Consider the following 17,190-nt stretch of genomic DNA (forward strand, 5'->3'; position numbering starts at 1 on the left):
AATGGCCTTGGTGAGAAAGACTAATGGCTTGGACCAGTTGCTGGGATATGTCCCCCACGTCCCCTTTCAGGAGCAGGCACACATGCCCCACTGTCCCGGGGGTTGCCTGCTGAGAGCTCACAGCTGAGACCCTCCCCAGAAAATGCCCCTGGCCGAGAGGAACTGCTTTGTCCAGTCACCCTTCCTGGGGTCCGTCCATCTCCAAAGACTGTTAGTAAACACAGTGGTCTAAAGGTCCAGACCCTTGACTCAATTCATCACAGTTCTGAAGGGCCATCTTCGCTGCAGACTTCCTCGAAGAATGGATTGCAAAGTCATGCGTAGAGCGTGCAGGGCTCAGGCAACTATATGTCTCTCTATATTTTAGGATCCCTGTCTACATGAGCAATTTGTTAAAACATATATTTCAAAATTCCTGAGCCCACATGAAATCTAGTGATTTATCCACAAAGGTATAGAATAACGGATAGAGAAGGGGTACTTACGTGGTTTATTGTCCAACAGATTGTGTGAACATTTTTTGTCATGTCCAAGCACCACCTGTTTCTGGTCAGGCCCATGTTATATACGAGAACAATGGAACAAGTCGAAGACAAAGCAACACGTCCCCCTGTGAAAACTGTCAGTGTAACCATCCACTTCTGTATCTGTCCAGTCACTTAAATATTGACGGAGCACCTTTAAACACAGGCTGCTGTGCTGGTGTCTGGGACACAGCGGCGAGTAAGAGCCATCTGATCTCATGACACTCTCAGGAAGTTCCAGTCTCTGAGGATGGACAGCATGCAGGTCAACACATAAACATCATTCAGACTGTGAAAAATACAATAAAGGACACAGATTGGGAGATGGGATAAAGAGTCATGAGGGCGGAGCTACTTTTTCATTTTGAGTGGTCTGGGAAGGCCTCTCTGAGGAGGTGACATATGGGCTGAGTCCTGAAGGATAAGATGGGGCTGCCGTGGGTGATTTGAGGGAACAGCATGCTAGGTGGAAGGAACAGCAAGTGCAAAGGCCAGAGATCAGGAGGATCAGAGATGGGGCCAGAGTAACTAAGAAGTTGGGAGAGTGGTAAGAGATGGGGATGCAGAGACACTGTCAGGTGAGATAGAAAGAGAAGGGAGCCAGGCGTGGTGGCTGACACCTGTAATCCACCAGCCTGGGCAATGTGGTGAGACCTCATGTCTTAAAAAAAAAAAAAAAAAGCCAGATGTGGTGGCACATGCCTGTGGTCCCAGCTACTGAGGAGGCAGGAAGATCACTTGAACCTGGAAGGTTGAGGCTGCAGTGAGTCAAGATCATGCCCCTGTAATCCAGCCTGGGTGGGTGACAGAATAAGAACCTGAGTCCAAAAAAAAAAAAAAAGGGAAGAGAATTGTCACATTGCAATGACAGTATTTTGTTTTATTTAAAGTATTTTCTCTCCCCTTTGAGTCCAGCCTGACACTCAGGAGATGGGGAGAGCCTTCCTCTCATTCTGCCTCACGAGGAGTTCAAACCTGCTCCCTTAAATCTCCATCAGCTCCAGCAAGCCATTGGGCTCTGCTGGCTCTAACGCTGCTCCCTGTTTACAGAGGCTTTTACAGGCACATTAAATGTGTCACTCAGACCCTGAACTAGATCGAGCCACAGAAAGCTTTGATTCATGGAGCTGCTGGTCCCCATTACCACAAGATATGCATTCTTTCTCTTTGTTAAGGAATTAAGGTGCCATACTGAAACTTTAATCTGTAAATACAGGTAAATAAAACATGATTAGAGAAATCATTTTCAGTAAGAAATTCATCATAAGCTAAAGTTTCTGCCTTACCGAATTCATCTTTTGGGAGTGTGTGGTTGTCCCTGCTGCAGATAATTGTGACCCTGAATAGCTGGACCTGTCTGTGTTCACTGTGAACCAACGGTTTCCTTCGAGGGCCCCAAAGACCCCGAGTGTGAATTGCCCAAATGGGTGGGGTCTCTTACCCTGTGAGTCCTCCCACCAGGGGCCCCATCCGTCCACCCATCTTCCCTCAGTCCTGTTTCCCTTGAGGTCTGAGCTGGGGTGCCCAGTGAGGGGTCATCCCTGCTGTGAGACAAAACCAACAGGTGATTCCCCACCCCCATGCAGGGCCCTAGAGGGTGTGTGCGGCTTCAACCATCTGATCAAGGGTGGGTTCGACTCCCTGCTCAGGGCAGCAGCTTGTGGTTCATTCAGCCCCAGTGGCGTCTAGATGGGACACAGAGAACCGAGGTTTGGGTCTGATGGGATTAAGCCCCCAACTGGTGTCCCTGTGTCTTCTCTTTCCTAACACCAGACACCAAAAAAGAAACAGCTCCAGACACACCAGTTAGTGAATTCCGAGGGTGAGTTTGGAGCCAGGTGGCCTTTGAAGGCTCCACGTGGGTTTTGAGCTTTTGTTTTTTTTTGCAGCAGCAGCAAACCCACTGCTCTGGGCTGGGAATTGGTGTTTACTAAATGCACAGGTGGTCTGGAGTGATGTTTTCCTTCTTTAGCAAAGTAACACATGTTCCTTATGACAGTTAGACATGCAAAGAGGCAGGCATGTTTTTTAAGGATAAGTTAAACATTCAACAGGTCCACAGGGACTGAGTAAAAGCTCTCCCCACAGGTCAGCCCCTCAGCCTCCCAGTTTCTTCTTGGTGAAGCCAGTGCAGGAGCCCACCGTGGGGGCCGGTGGGTGGGAGGCTATCTCAAGACACCAGGAAGCAATTGAAGGGTCCCAGTCCATTTTGACCCCTATGCATGGGTGTTGCTGGCTTGGACCAGCCTTCTGCAGGCCCCCAGTGGGAAGGGGACAAACCAGGCTGTGACCCTGGCCATTTTCTCCTATGTGATTACCATTCCCTCGCTGCACACCCTCTTTCTGGCCCATCCGCAGAGCACAGACCTGTCCTTGTAAGCTGGCAGTTCTTGCTCCCTGGGGCTGATCTGGGAGAAACCTGACCATGTTGATGGTGGTCTGTACTTTCCCCTCCAAATAGAACCCTAGCGACTGCTGCTCTTTTATTACGGAAGTGACAGGCTCATGGCCAGAGACGACACAACAGAGAAAGTGAATAAAGATGAAAACAAGAATAAGAATCATTCGCCTTCCTGGCCGGGTCTGGTGCCTCACTTTGGGAGACTGAGGTGGGTAGATCATGAGTGGGTGGGTGGGTGGTCTCGATCAGGAGGTCGAGACCATCCTGGCTAACATGGTGAAACCCCATCTCTACTAGCCGGGCGTGGTGGCAGGTGCCTGTAGTCCCAGCTACACCAGAGGCTGAGGCAGGAGAATGGCGTGAACCTGGGAGGCGGAGCTTGCAGTGAGCAGAGCTCACACCACTGCACTCTAGCCTAGGCGACAGAGCGAGACTCTCAAAAAAAAAAAAAAAAAAAGAATCATTCCCCTTCCTACCCCCACACAGGGCTGCATTTTAAATAAATAAACTCCTTGATTGCATCCCTTGGGAAGATCTGACTTCCTATAGCTGATACTTCTCTTAACAAGTTCTCGATGTCAATGAGAGAAGCAACACTGGCCTGAGCCTTTAAGTCAAAGTGTCTGAGCGCAGCTGGGAACGGGCAACACGGACCCGGTTATAGTGGTCCTGATGGTAGATTTCAGCCCTGTTTGGCACAGGTGAGTCATCACTGTCTCACCTGTAGCTGGTTTACGGAAGGTCTGAACTGAATACAAGCAGGAAACAGCTTCACTTTTCTCCAGGAGCTGCCTTCCAGTAGCTTCTGTGAGGCAGGGCTGGGTTAGGGTGAGCAAGTGAGGCCAAATTGTTCAAGTGCTGCATTGAATCCTGTCTCCTTTTCTCCTCCTCCCCCGCTCCTCCTCCTCTTCCTGTCTTTCTTCTCCTTCCTCCTCCTCCTCCTTCCTCACAAAGGATCCTGTCTTTAAATTTTTAATATTTTGTTAATCACAGGTTTTTTTGCATGAAGTTTGAGTTTTAAAAAGTACTGTGTTCACGCTTGTAATCCCAGCACTTTGGGAGGCCGAGGTGGGCGGATCACGAGGTCAGGAGATCGAGACCACGGTGAAACCCTGTCTCTACTAAAAAATACAAAAAATTAGCCGGGCGTGGTGGCGGGCGCCTGTAGTCCCAGCTACTCGGAGAGGCTGAGGCAGGAGAATGGCGTGAACCCGGGAGGTGGAGCTTGCAGTGAGCCGAGATTGCGCCACTGCACTCCATCCTGGGCGACAGAGTGAGACTCCGTCTCAAAAAAAAAAAAAAAAGTACTGTGTTACTACATTATTTATCATGATTATTGAATTTTTTGGGCCCATTTAGATTTTATGCCTGGGGTGAGTGTCTCCCTTGCCTCACCCTAATCCCTGCCCTATTATTAGGTCTCAGGCCTCTGCTTCTGGATGACATTTTGGGAAGATCCCTTGGGTTTTTGTTCACTTTTTTTTTTTTTTGAGACGGAGTCTCACTGTGTCGCCCAGGCTGGAGTGCAGTGGCACGATCTCGGCTCACTGCAAGCTCCGCCTCCCAGGTTCACGCCATTCTCCTGCCTCAGCCTCCGGAGTAGCTGGGACTACAGGTGCCTGCCACCACGCCTGGCTAATTTTTTTGTTTTTTTTTTTTAGTAGAGACGGGGTTTCACCGTGTTAGCCAGGATGGTCTCGATCTCCTGACCTTGTGATCGCCTGCCTCGGCCTCCCAAAGTGCTGGGATTACAGGCGTGAGCCACCACGCCTGGCCCACATTTATTTATAAGAACAAGCTCATCAATCATTATCACTCTCATCCAGGTAGTAAAAGCCTAGGCTGGTCCAAATCTAAATTTTAATCTCATATTTAATTCCAAGCTTTTCCTCTCCCCCTACTCATTTCTCGCTAAGGCTTGGGGTCCCCTTCTCTGCTGTTCCTTCTGGTGGTTCCAGGGCTGGGACAGGTACAGGGATGAATGTCGTACAGGAGAAAGGGTCTTTTCCTTTTGGATGCCATCAGTGATTGATGTGTAGCAGGTGAACAGATGCTGGTGCTCTTGTGTGGTGCATTTCATTCCTTCATGGATTCATCTAGTCTTGTTCCCCCATTCCCACCCCAGCATAGGGAGGCAGCTGGAGGCTTCTCTGTCCTCCACAGGGACTGTCATTTCACTAAACCTGCAGATAGCATGACAAAGGAAATTCCACTCAGGTAAAGTGTTTAATATACAAGCACAGAATGATTCCAGCACAGGGCACAAAGGCCTAAATGTTGTGCAAATCCACCAGTCATTCAATTAATCTTTGTTAACAGACAACCTGCTGGGGTGAGTGCATGACTTTCATTCTCTGCCCTCATGGAGTTTCCAGACCAGACGGGAAGCCAACTATTCAAAGACTCAGTGAAAATATCATCTAGTAACTGAATGTGCAAAATGCTGCAAAGGAAACATTTGGGGGATTACAGAGTTTGATCCTGGGTCAGGGGATAGGAGCTTGGGGCATAGGGTTTGGGAATGGAGGGAAAGTCTATCAAAGGGAAGCAGGAATTAGCCAGGTAACTGCAGGTGGTGGGAGGGGTCTGAATGTTTCAGCAAAGGGAACAGCGTGTGCAAAGGACTGGGGATGAGGAGGATGCCATGCCTTCTTGGAACTAAGGAACATCCCACAGGCTGGAGCTGAGTGGGGGCAAGAACTGGATGGGAGCTCTGCGAAGCACAGCAAGTGCCAAGGTGCTGGGTTGGGCTGAGCCTGTTCAGTTTAAGGAACTGTGATAAGGCCAGGGGTAGCAGAGAGGGCAAGGCGACCAGATGCTGCTGGGAATGTAAGCTGGTGAGGAATCAGGACATCCTAGAGCAAAGGGATGATATTAAAGGACTTTAGGGAGGAGAGTAATGTTTGGGGATTATTCATATCTTGGGAATCTCAGTAAAGTGAACTCATCGCTTGAATGTTAATAAGTCATTTGCATGTGCGGAGACAAATGGGACTGTTTCTATTGCTGTGATCAAATCATGTAAAAGCACTCTACTGATTTTCACAAAGGTTATTCAAATGATAGATTTATTTCAGAAATTTGTGGTAATTAAGCACTTTAAGGTTGGCAGGGAGCAGATAGGTTACTGAAGTCACATGAAGGTGTTAGAGGTAGCAATTTAAAACGAAACCACCAATTTTTACACTTTCCAAAGTAATTTGACTGCTCTGTATCTTTCTCAAACATGAATACAATATCATAATGAATACTTTGAATGTTTCTTTCCTTATTTTACATCAGAATTTTTATTGAAAATTTGAACATATCAGTTATTAAAGGACCTGTATATTTTATGAAGGATCCCTATAGTTTGAAGAAATTGCTAGAGAATATTGTGGTTTTCACCTGGTAGCAATTGGCAACTTTAGTTTTTTCCTTCTGATTTTCAAAGACCTGATCATTCTTGAAAATTTGGAAACATACCAACAACTATGAAAAAGAAAATGAAAACCGTCTATAATGTTAACCACCGACGTGTTACTACTGTTGGTACCTTGATCTGTCTCTTATTTAACTATTTCCTCTGAATATGGGTGCATGTGTGATAAGGGTGTAAAATCCACCTTTTTGTATCTGTTTTTTTTCACTTCACGTGAAATCATGAGCACTTTCCACACTATTGAAAATTTCAGATAAGCATATGATCAAATCATCCTTCAATATTTCCCTGTCTGGAAAACCCGTGCACTCTTCTCCATTCCTATATTGTTGGACATTTGTACTGCTTCCAACTTCTGCTGTTGCAGTTTATGTGGCAATGACGATATTACTACATAATCTTGGTTTGCATTTATAAACAGCTCCTTAAGATAATATCTTATGCGTGTGATAACTGCATCAGGGATTAAGTGCTTTTTAAATTTAAGCTCTTGATACATCCAGCAAATTGCTTTTGGAGACATTGGGCCCGGTGGCCCCCCACTGTTGGGCATCCTGTGCTCACATTTCTGTTGCCTCACAGGCACTGTGTTGAAAAGTGTTTGTGTTAATCCTATTTGATATGCTTTGTTATTCTTCTAATTTTCAGAGAATTCATGGCTGGGACCAGCTAGTCCTTGGCTCCACCTTCTTGGGAGCAGATTAAATACGACTTCAAGCCAGTGAGGTGATTTGAGTCCCAGCAGCCTCATCTGCCAAGTCAACCCCAGCACTGCATTGAGAAAGGTCAGAGATTCGGAGTGAAGACAAGAGCTGTCCCACGCCAGAGCCCAAACTTGTCCCCTGGTTGGGAAGCTGAGGAGTGATTCTTTGGTTCTCAGATTCTCCGAGGGTGCCTCAGGTGGCATGCAGTCAGTGCACACATCCCAGGTATGTTAGTTGCACCCCGACCAGCCTCCCGAGTTTGGGGTGCTGCCGACACAGGATGCATCTACTGCGCATCGTGATAGGCCTCCCCAAGTACCCTGTCCTACTGGTGCCCTGTCTTCTGACCCTCCATCAGATCTTGGCGCCAAGCCCTGACAACCACTTCACTCTGGAGGCCGTTCCCAGAGCCTATTTCACGGCTCATTCAGAAGGAAGATGAGGGGGCCTTTTCCATTTCCAGTATTAAATGATTTAATTCACAAGGGACTTGGTCAACACAAGTATCCAACAGAGCACAGGCCCTGTATCATTTGCAATTTACCATTCTGATTAAAACCAACCCAACCCCATCAAGCTCTGCATGGGGTGAACTGCACCACAGGCCCCAGCAGGATATCTGGCCCAGGGAACGGAGGCCGGGGAGGGGGAGCCAGGAGTGCCTCTGCCTCAATTCAGGAAACTGATACGAATGGTAGGAAATCCAGTCCCCCCTTAAGATGGATGTTTCTGTAGAAATACATCTGATAAATGTTTAATTACATGTTAAGAGGGACCATTATTCATGGAGCAGTCATTAGCCCCAGAGGACTTCAAGCCCCTCACCTGGTTAAGAGCCACGTTCATATGCAGATCAGCCCCCACTTCCAACACTCCCTGCTCCAGGAGGAGAGCAGCTGGGAGAGGCTGGTGAGCTCTCCATCAAAACAGGGTGACACAGGGCAGCAGTGGGGTGGCCAGCGGCTTGGCTGTGGGTGGGAGATTTCAGAGAGGTCGACATAAGCCAGGAACCTGAATCAAGGTGCTGAGACCTCAGCCCCACCCTGACCCACCTGTTCTAAGGGTCCTTGCAGGGCTCCGTAATCCCCACCTGTGAAGGACTCCCCTCCTGAAGCTCTTGATGCTTCCCAGGTCCCCCTGAAGTCCTGTGGTTCCCTGGAGATGCTGTCGGCCCACAAGGTGCCAGGAAGGACCTTCTCGGGATGGAAGACTTGGGTGAACCTGTCCTGGGTGACAGGCAGTGGGTGTGTCGCTCAGGGTTCTGAGGTGGCAGGTGACAGAATCCACGTAAGGTCCTGAAGCAAGGAAAAGCGGAACCGACCAGAAGGTCCCAGGAGGAGGAGTCCCAGGTCTTTGAGGGGCAGAAACTAGGGCATCCTGGGGCTCTGGGTGGCAGGGGCAAGTGAGAAGAGCTTGCTCAGGGCCACTCACTATAAGCCCAGGTGACTTAAGTCCCAGAAAAAAAAACCGGTGGGCCCTTACCCATAGAAGGCAGCAGAGCCAGGCCATTCCCATCCACTCCAGGAAGCCCAGACACCATTTCTGCCTCTCAGCCCTGCCAGGGAACTTCTACTTTCCTTCTTCCCCTCTCCCTTCTCTACCAGGCAGAATTAATTAGCAAAAAAAACACAAACACAAAAACAAACTCTCAATGCCTAAATAGTATTGTTTATTTGTCACTGACTTCACCTTGTATTTGCCTGTCTTTGTGCCTCAGTCTCTAAAATGAGCACAAAATCAACATTCAAGGGAGATAAGTGTGCACTGGCCTGGGGAGTGGGGGGAGACAGCTTCGATCTGTCAAACAGCCATGTGAGAAATGTCAGCAGATAGAAATGGATTAAGTCTGCCACTGAGTTGGTTACAATCCAGAGGTGAGGGTCTTTGGAGTGACCTTAATTTAAGAAATATCACCACAAAGGCTGTTGGAAAGATGCTCTGGTGAATGATGGAGGCTGATGCATGGTGTATTCACTGGGCTCTCCGGAAAAAGAGCCAGCAGGAGGTGTCCATATCCTACATACAGAGAAAGAGGTTGAGTTTAAGGAATTGGCTAATGTGATCCTGAAGGCTAGCAAGTCCAAAATCTGCAGGCTGGGCAGGTTCGAGACCCAGGGAGGAGCCGGTGCTGCCGTTCAAGTCTGAAGGTCACGGAGCTGGAGACCCAGGGAAAAGTCGGTGCTGCCATTCAAGTCTGAAGATTGTGGAGCTGGTGACCCAGAAAGGAACCGGTGCTGCTGTTCTAGTTTGAGGGTCATGGTGACCCAGAAAGGAACCGGTGCTGCTGTTCTAGTTTGAGGGTCATGGAGCTGGAGACCAGGGGAGGAGCTGGGTCGCTGTTGAAGTCTGAAGGTTGTGGAGCTGGTGACCCAGAAGGGAACTGGTGCTGCTGTTCTGGTTTGAGGGTCGTGGAGCTGGAGACCAGGGGAGAAGCTGGTGCTGCTGTTCAAGTCTGAAGATAGTGGAGCTGGAGACTCAGAAAGGAGCTGGTGCTGCTGTTCAAGCCTGAGGGTCATGGAGCTGGTGACCCAGGGAGGAGCTGGTGCTGCTGCTGTAGTTAGCGTCGGGGAGCTGGAGACTTTGGGTTGAGCCGCTGTTGTAATTCAAGTTTGATGTTCCTGGAGATGGAGATTGGTGGTGGCGGGGGTGGGGGGAGTCAGTATTTCTTTTCTAGTTTCAGGGTCATGGAGCTGGAGAACCGGAGAGGAGACGGTGCTGCTGTTCTAGTTTGAGGGTCTGTAGCTGGGGACCTGCAGAGGAGCTGGTGCTGCTGTTTTATTTTCAGGGTCATGGATCGTGAGACCCAGGAAGGAGCTGGTGCTGGAGTTCAAGTTGGAGGCGTGGAGATGGAGACTTTGGTTGGAGCCGGTGCTGCTGTTCTAGTTTGAGGGTCGTGAAGCTGGAGAACCAGAGAGGAGGTGGTGCTGCAGTTCAAGTTTGAGGTTCATGGAGCTGGAAACCTGGGCAGGAGTCAGTGCTGCTGTACTAGTTTGAGAGTCTTGGAGCTGGTGACCTGCAGAGGAGCTGGTGCTATTACAGTTAGCATCCTGGAGCTGGAGAATTTGGGTGGAGCCAGTGTTGCAACTCAAGTTTGATGGTCGTGGAGATGGAGACCTAGGATGGGGGAGCCAGTGTTGCTATTGTAGTTTGAGGGTCATGGAGCTGGAGACGCGGGAAGGAGCTGGTACTGCAGTTTAATTTTGAGGTTCGTGGAGCTGGATATGTGGTCAGGAGTCAGTGCTCCTGTTTAGTTTGAGGGTCTGTAGCTGCGGACCTTGGGAGGAGCTGGTGCTGCTGTTTTAGTTTAAGGCCCATAAAGCTGGAGACCTGGGGAGGAGCAGGTGCTGCAGTTCAAGTTTAAGGGTCGTGGAGTTGGAGATTTGTCGAGAAGTTAAGGCTGCTGTTCTAGTTTGAGAGTCTCGGAGCTGGTGACCTGGGTAGAAGCTGGTCTGCTGTTCTAGTTTTAGGGTCTTGGAGCTGTTGACCCTGGAGGAGTGGGTGGTGCTGTTATAGTTAGGGTTGTGAAGCTGAAGACCAGGGGAGGAGCAGGTGCTGCTGTTTGAGAGTCACGGATATTGAGACTTGGGGAGGAGCGGGTGCTGGAGTTCTAGTTTGAGGTGGGGAGCTGGAGACTTTGGGTGGAGCCGGTGCTGCTGTTGTAGTTTGAGGGTCTGTAGCTGGGGACCTCGGGAGGAGCTGGTGCTGCTGTTTTAGTTTAAGGTCCGTGGAGCTGGAGACCCAGAGAGGAGATGGTGCTGCTGTTCTAGTTTGAGGGTTAGGGAGCTGGAGACTTCAGCCAGTGCTGAAGTTCAAGTTTGAGGTTTGTGGAGCTGTAAACCTGGGCAGGAGTCAGGGCTGCTGTTGTAGTTTGAGGGTCTTGGAGCTGTTGTCCCAAGGAGGAGCTGGTGCTGCTGTTCTAGTTTTAGGGTCGTGGAGCTGGAGACCCAGAGAGGAGATGGTGTTGCTGTTGCAGTTTGAGGGTCTGCAGCTGGGGACCTGGGGAGGAGCGAGTGCTGCTGTTTTAGTTTAAGGTCCGTGGAGCTGGAGACCCAGGGAGGAACAGGTGCTGCTGTTTTAGTTTAAGGTCCGTGGAGCTGGAGACCCAGGGAGGAGCAGGTGCTGCTGTTCAAGGTTGAGAGGTTCGTGGAGCTGGAGACCCAGGGAGGAGCAGGTGCTGCTGTTCAAGTTTGAGAGGTTCGTGGAGCTGGAGACCCAGGGAGGAGCAGGTGCTGCTGATCAAGTTTGAGTGGTTCGTGGAGCTGGAGACCCGGGGAGGAGCGGGTGCTGCTGTTCAAGTTTGAGGTTCGTGAAGCTGGAGACCCGGGGCGGAGCAGATGCTGCCGTTCAAGTTTCAAGGTCGTGGAGCTGGAGACCTGGTGAGAAGTCAGTGCTGCTGTTCTTGTTTGAGAGTCTTGGAGCTGGTGTTTTAGGTAGAAGCTGGTCTGCTGTTCTAGTTTTAGCGTCTTAGAGCTGTTGACCTCGGAGGAGCGGGTGGTGCTGTTATAGTTAAGGTCGTGAAACTGAAGACCAGGAGAGGAGCCGGTGCTGCTGTTCTATTTTGAGGGTTGCGGATATTGAGACTTGGGGAGGAGTGGGTGCTGAAGTTCTAGTTTGAGGTGTGGAGCTGGAGACTTTATGTGGAGCTGGTGCTGCTGTTCTAGTTTGAGGGTCTGTAGCTGGGGACCTGGGGAGGAGCCAGTGCTACTGTTTTAGTTTAATATCCGTAGAGCCGGAGACCCAGGGAAGAGCTGGTGCTGTAGTTCAAGTTTGAGGTGTGGAGCTGGAGACTGGATGAAGCCAGTGCTGTGTTCTAATTTTGAGGGTTGTGGAGCTGGAGACCCAGGGAGGAGCTGGTGCTACTGTTGTTTAAGTCTGAGGGTTGCGTAGCTGGAGACGCAGGAGGAGCCTGTTGTGCTGTTTAAGTCTGAGGTTCGTGATGCTAGACATGGTGCCGGTGTTGGGGAAGGAGAGAGAGAGAGAAAATGAATCACAGGATGCCACTTGAAACCATAGGTGTAACTGTTTCTCAAGCAGGTTAAGCCTGGGAACTTGTGAGTCCTGGTGATCAATGCATTCATTTTTCTTTTACACAGTTTGGATTTCTCTTCTAGCTCATGAGACAGAAAGACCCTGATTAATGCTCTTAGGATTTGAGAAGCTTAAGAAAACTAAATGATGATTGTAATAATAATAATAGGATTGATACCGTAATTATCCTTACTGAGAGACAAAAATCACATGCACACAATATGTCTTTTCCATCAGTTGGTAAAATAAAAAATAAATGGATAAATGAACCCAAGCAAAGCTATAAAATGTTGTTTTGTGGAGAAGGGATGCAGGACAGAGATTAGTCTGAGAATTGCTACTAATGGAGAAACTTCAAACTTAGCATTTTTTCCGTGAGGTTTTGGTGCAGAATGATATTGTGTGAGTTCTGGCAGCTGAGTCACTTCACAGAACCCAGTGATGCAGTAGATATCACAGAAGGACCCACTCCCAGCTGGTCCTGCCTCTCTGCTATGATGAGTGCGGCCTCTGATCTCCAACAGCTGACTGTGTCTTGAGACCAGGCCCATGAGCACAAGGGTTTCCATGGTCAAGGTCCCTGGATGGAACATCGTGGATGTTCCTAATGTTCCTTCCTGATGTTCATCTGCCATCTTGCTATTTAATGCATCTTGTGTATAACTGTCTTCTAAATATTAAATAGAAAAAAGTATTTGTACAATATGGGTAAGGTATAAAGAACATCGACACACCGGACACACAGGACCTCCACCAAGTTTAGGGAATAAAATCTGAAGAGACATAACTGTGGATGCTCCCTGGAGGCCCCTCCTGAATCCCAGTCCCTTCCCTTCTGCAGAGGGAATCACTTTCTGCTTTAGTCTTTATTAATCCCGTACTTTTCTTCATACTACGTTTCTTTCATCACGTATGTGTACATCCCTAAACAATATGCCATTTAGTGTTTGAATTTTCTGTTGTCTTTTTGAGACAGGGTCTTGCTCTGTTGTCTCGACTGTAGTTTTGAACTTTGATGTGAAGAAATTCTCCTGTGTGGCTGCTCCTATGCTGCATTGGGTCTGAGCATTTGCTCAAAGTCTATTTTTGTCCTCCATTCTCTTCCTGAGACGCATCCACATTGACGTGGTTCATTTTCATTGCTGCGTGATCTCCCGTGGTATGAGGGGAACATGGGAAATGTCTTCATTTTCCTGTGGATGAGGGTTTGGCCAGGTTGGGCCCTTAGGACTGTGTTGCTAGAACGTTTTTGGGCATTTCTTTTGTACACAAGTGCAAGTTTCTTCTGGTCAGTAGCTTTCAATTTTTAAAATTTCATCCCAGTTAAGAAATGTAATTTTCCTCATAACCCACAACACACAGCCTTTCATATGCAAGCGTAACAACAACAAAAGTTCACAACCTTTCTTAGCAGTGGCTGAGTGTTCTTGCTGCTCTCCACTCTCTCCAACCCTTGCATTGTTGTGGGATTTTTGCCAGTCTGGTGGGTGTCACATGATACCTCATCCTGTAAGGCTGAGACCCTCTTCATGTGTTTATTGGCCATTCCTTCACATTTCCCCTTCTGTGAAGGGCTGGTTCAACTCTTTTGTCCAGTTTCTGTTTAGCTGTTTGAATTTTTGCCTTTTTCTTTTTTCTTTTTTCTTTTTTTTTTTTTTGAGATGGAGTCTTGCTCTGTCGCCCAGGCTGGAGTGCAGTGGCACGATCTTGGCTCACTGCAAGCTCCGCCTCCCAGGTTCATGCCATTCTCCTGCCTCAGCCTCCCGAGTAGCTGGGACTACAGGTGCCCGCCACCACGCCCGGCTAATTTTTTGTATTTTTAGTAGAGACGGGGTTTCACCGTGTTAGCCAGGATGGTCTCGATCTCCTGACCTTGTGATCCGCCCATCTCGGCCTCCCAAAGTGCTAGGATTACAGGTGTGAGCCACTGTGCTTGGCCATAATTTTTGCCTTTTTCTTTTTATATTATTATTGTTTTTTGAGACAGTCTCGCTCTGTCACCCAGGTTGGAGTGAAGTGGCATGATCTCGGCTCCTTCAACCTCCACCTTTCGTGTCCAAGCGATTCTCCTGCCTCAGCCTCCAGAGTAGCTGGGACTACAGGTGCATGCCACCAATGCCCAGCTAATTTTCATGGTTTTAGTAGGGAAGGGGTTCTACCATGTCGGCCAGGCTGGTCTCAGACTCCTGACCTCAGGTGATTCACCCTCCTCGGCCTCCCAAAGTGCTGGGATTACAGGCATGAGCCACTGAGCCCAGCCTGCCTTTCTCTTTTTCAATAGGGCTGTGTATGGTTTATGCACATTCATTTGGTGACTGTGTAACAAAGATGGGTTTGAATCCACCAGGATGAACCTGCAGGATCCCCTCTCTGTGGTGGGAGAGGAGACAGAGAAGGGTAGAGGGGCATGGAGAATCTGAGCTGAGAGGAGGCCGAGTCAGTTGGGACTTGCAGGCTGTTGTGAGGACTTGGCTCTTCCTCTGAGCCAGGTGGAATTAGCAGGGGATTTAACCAGAGGAGCCATCGTCTCCCTTATGTATTTCTGCCATGGTTGGCTCAGTTGAACTCACCTGTTGAATAATACTTGGCCTTGGCCACACAGAGGCCCATGGCTGAGGGCTTAACTCCTGGCATGGCCACTGACACATCCACGTTTGGCACACACATGGCTGGGCAGCCCTGAGACCTGCTCTGCCTGGGGCTCTCCTTGGTGGCATTTCTCGTGTTTGTCCCCTCTCAAGTCTAGCCTATTTATGAGCCTCATTACACCTCGGCATGAAGAAGGAGGTTTGGCAAATGACTCATAAAGCATCTTTTTAAAGGTTAATGGTCACTACTGGGGGGAGAAAGGGCCACTGAACATGGATGCTCTCTTTGCTGGTGTGGTTTTTTCAATTAAGTGAAAATAAAGTCATGCCTCTTTGCATGTACCTGGTCTGATTACCAAGCAGCCAAGGAGGCCTCAGGGTGTCTTGGAAGCTGGAACCATCAGCCCTGTGTGAACTACATGTGTTGTTACATGTTGCTCCCAGGTGAGGGCCAGTGAGTCAGGCGATCCCAAGCTCCTCTTCCTGCTTGGCATGAGTGAGCTGTGTGTGAGGAGGAGGTGGTTGTGGAGGAATCCCACGGTCTGAGCAGACCAGACAGTCACCTGCAGGAGGGCAGGGATGATGCTGTTCTCGCATTCATCATCCACAGTGCCTGGCACCTGCTCCAGGCCATGGCAGGTGTACAGGTGTCCAACTGATCTTAGATAATGTGGGCCCTGCTCAGCAGCCCTGGGGATAGAAGGGAAGTCAGCTTGAGAGCTTTCCTGGGTCATGCCTCACCTAACTTACATGGCATTTCCAGGAGAGAGGGCTACCGGCGGTGTCTGTATCAGTCAGGATGAGTAACAGCAGCCGCTACAACCACAGCTCCCAATGCTCAGAGGGGATGCACACAAGGGTTCTTTCCTTCTCTAGTCACAGTCTCACTGTTGGGGCAGCTCACCTGAAAGAATCCTTAGGAGACAAGTACCTGTGACTGATGTGCATCTTGCAAAGTCCTAAGGGAAGTGGGTAAAATTCGCTTATTCCAGCAGACATGGAGGGGCACCCAGGGCAAACTCCCTTTGCCTGGGAGCAGGTGTGGTCCTTGAGTCCTGGGTCGCCTGTTTCTTCCTCTGCCTTGGCCTACAGGCCCGATGTGATCTGATCTCTGCCTGCCTCTCTGACTCCATCTCCCCTCCCCTTTCTTTCTACCAATTAGATTATGGCCTCAGTGAATGTGACCAAGGACCCTGAATCACAGTGGCTTAGCCAAGGTAGAGGTTCATTCCTGTTTCACAAGAAAGTCGAAGCCAGTCAGGTGATTCTTCTCTGCAGTTTTCAGGGTCTCAGCCTCCTTCTATCTTGTTAGTCTGACTTCCTTAGAGTGTGGCTTCCCCCGCCCAGTGTCCATCCTGTCTCCTGCCAGCCAGCAGGGAGGGGAGAGGAGAACAAGAGAGCACAAACCGTCCTTCCTCTAAAGGCAGCCACTGTGCACAGGCTTCACCTCCCAGTGACCACAGCCTGGTCACATGACCTCTGTTTGCTGCAAGGGATGCTGGGAAATGTAGTCTTCATCCTGGATGTTGGTGTCCAGATTTGTCACTCCTGAGGCTAAGAGGAGAGAGGACATGGGAGAGAGTCACTTGTTCTGCCCACCCTTGCACACATTTCTTCAGCATAGGGTGACCCACTGCCTCAGCTTGTTCAGGACTGAGGGGGTTTGTGGGACACAGACCTTTCCGTTTTAAAACGGGCAGTTCCGGACAAATCATCCCAGCTTGGCTGTAACTCAGAAGTTTCCTGGGACATAAGATTTCCAGTGTTAAAACCAAGAGAGTTCTGGGCAAACCTGGACAAGTTGGTCCCCTCTACTCCAGACACACTGGCTTCCTTTCTGCTCCTCCAGTGGCCAAGCCAGTGCCTGCCGTGGGGCCTTTGTATCTGCTGTTACCCCTGTCCAGGATTCCCTTTCCGCAACTCTGTGCGGTGCTCAGTCCTCTTCTGTTGAGGAAAGGCTGCTCTCCGGGTGCCCCCAGGTTCCTGGTCTGCTGTACTCAGCGCTACATGCTCTGTGAAAATCCCTCCATGCTCTTCATAGAATGAGATCTGTTCTTTCCACTCTTCCCTGCCCACTTCAGTTTCAAAGTCTCCGAGGATTTTTGATTTTTATTTTCTTCAGCGCTGAAAGATACATCTCTTTCCCTAAGGCTGTGGCTGGGCTCACGCACAACCAGATAAATCTGATATTAATAATAACCTGAATGAAAAACATGTATTAAATCCCAAGATTATGATGTGGGAAGCAAGGATTCTGAAGAGATGTGTAAGCCTAATAAAGGCCAAAGGGTGTGGATTAAAAGGAAATGTGGGGTGGAGAAACATTTCATGAAATAGAACCCCACCTCTTGGGTGAGTTCATTGGTACAACCTTTCTAGAGGGCAATTGGCAATTGGGCAATGAAAGTGCCGCATATCTTTTAGTCCTGAATTCCACTTATAGGCATTTATCCCTAGGAAATAGTCAGAAAAAATATGCAAAGATGAATCTCTAAGGATGTTTATAAGAAGAAAGTAGGAAGCC

The 17,190-nt window shown here is 49.1% G+C and overlaps 1 long non-coding RNA gene across 1 annotated transcript in view; it reads left to right on the forward strand.

Annotated features, from left to right (window-relative positions):
• The window catches only part of LOC131382242 (uncharacterized), an 84,247-nt gene extending 76,385 nt beyond the window's left edge, over positions 1–7,862 (forward strand). The window contains exon 5 of the long non-coding RNA XR_009211543.1: positions 6,995–7,862. This is a non-coding gene — a long non-coding RNA (uncharacterized LOC131382242). The remainder of the gene's footprint in view (positions 1–6,994) is intronic.
• Positions 7,863–17,190: the final 9,328 nt, after the last annotated feature.

This window comes from Hylobates moloch, unplaced genomic scaffold, assembly GCF_009828535.3.
Source record: "Hylobates moloch isolate HMO894 unplaced genomic scaffold, HMol_V3 SCAFFOLD_21, whole genome shotgun sequence".
Lineage (NCBI taxonomy): Eukaryota > Metazoa > Chordata > Mammalia > Primates > Hylobatidae > Hylobates > Hylobates moloch.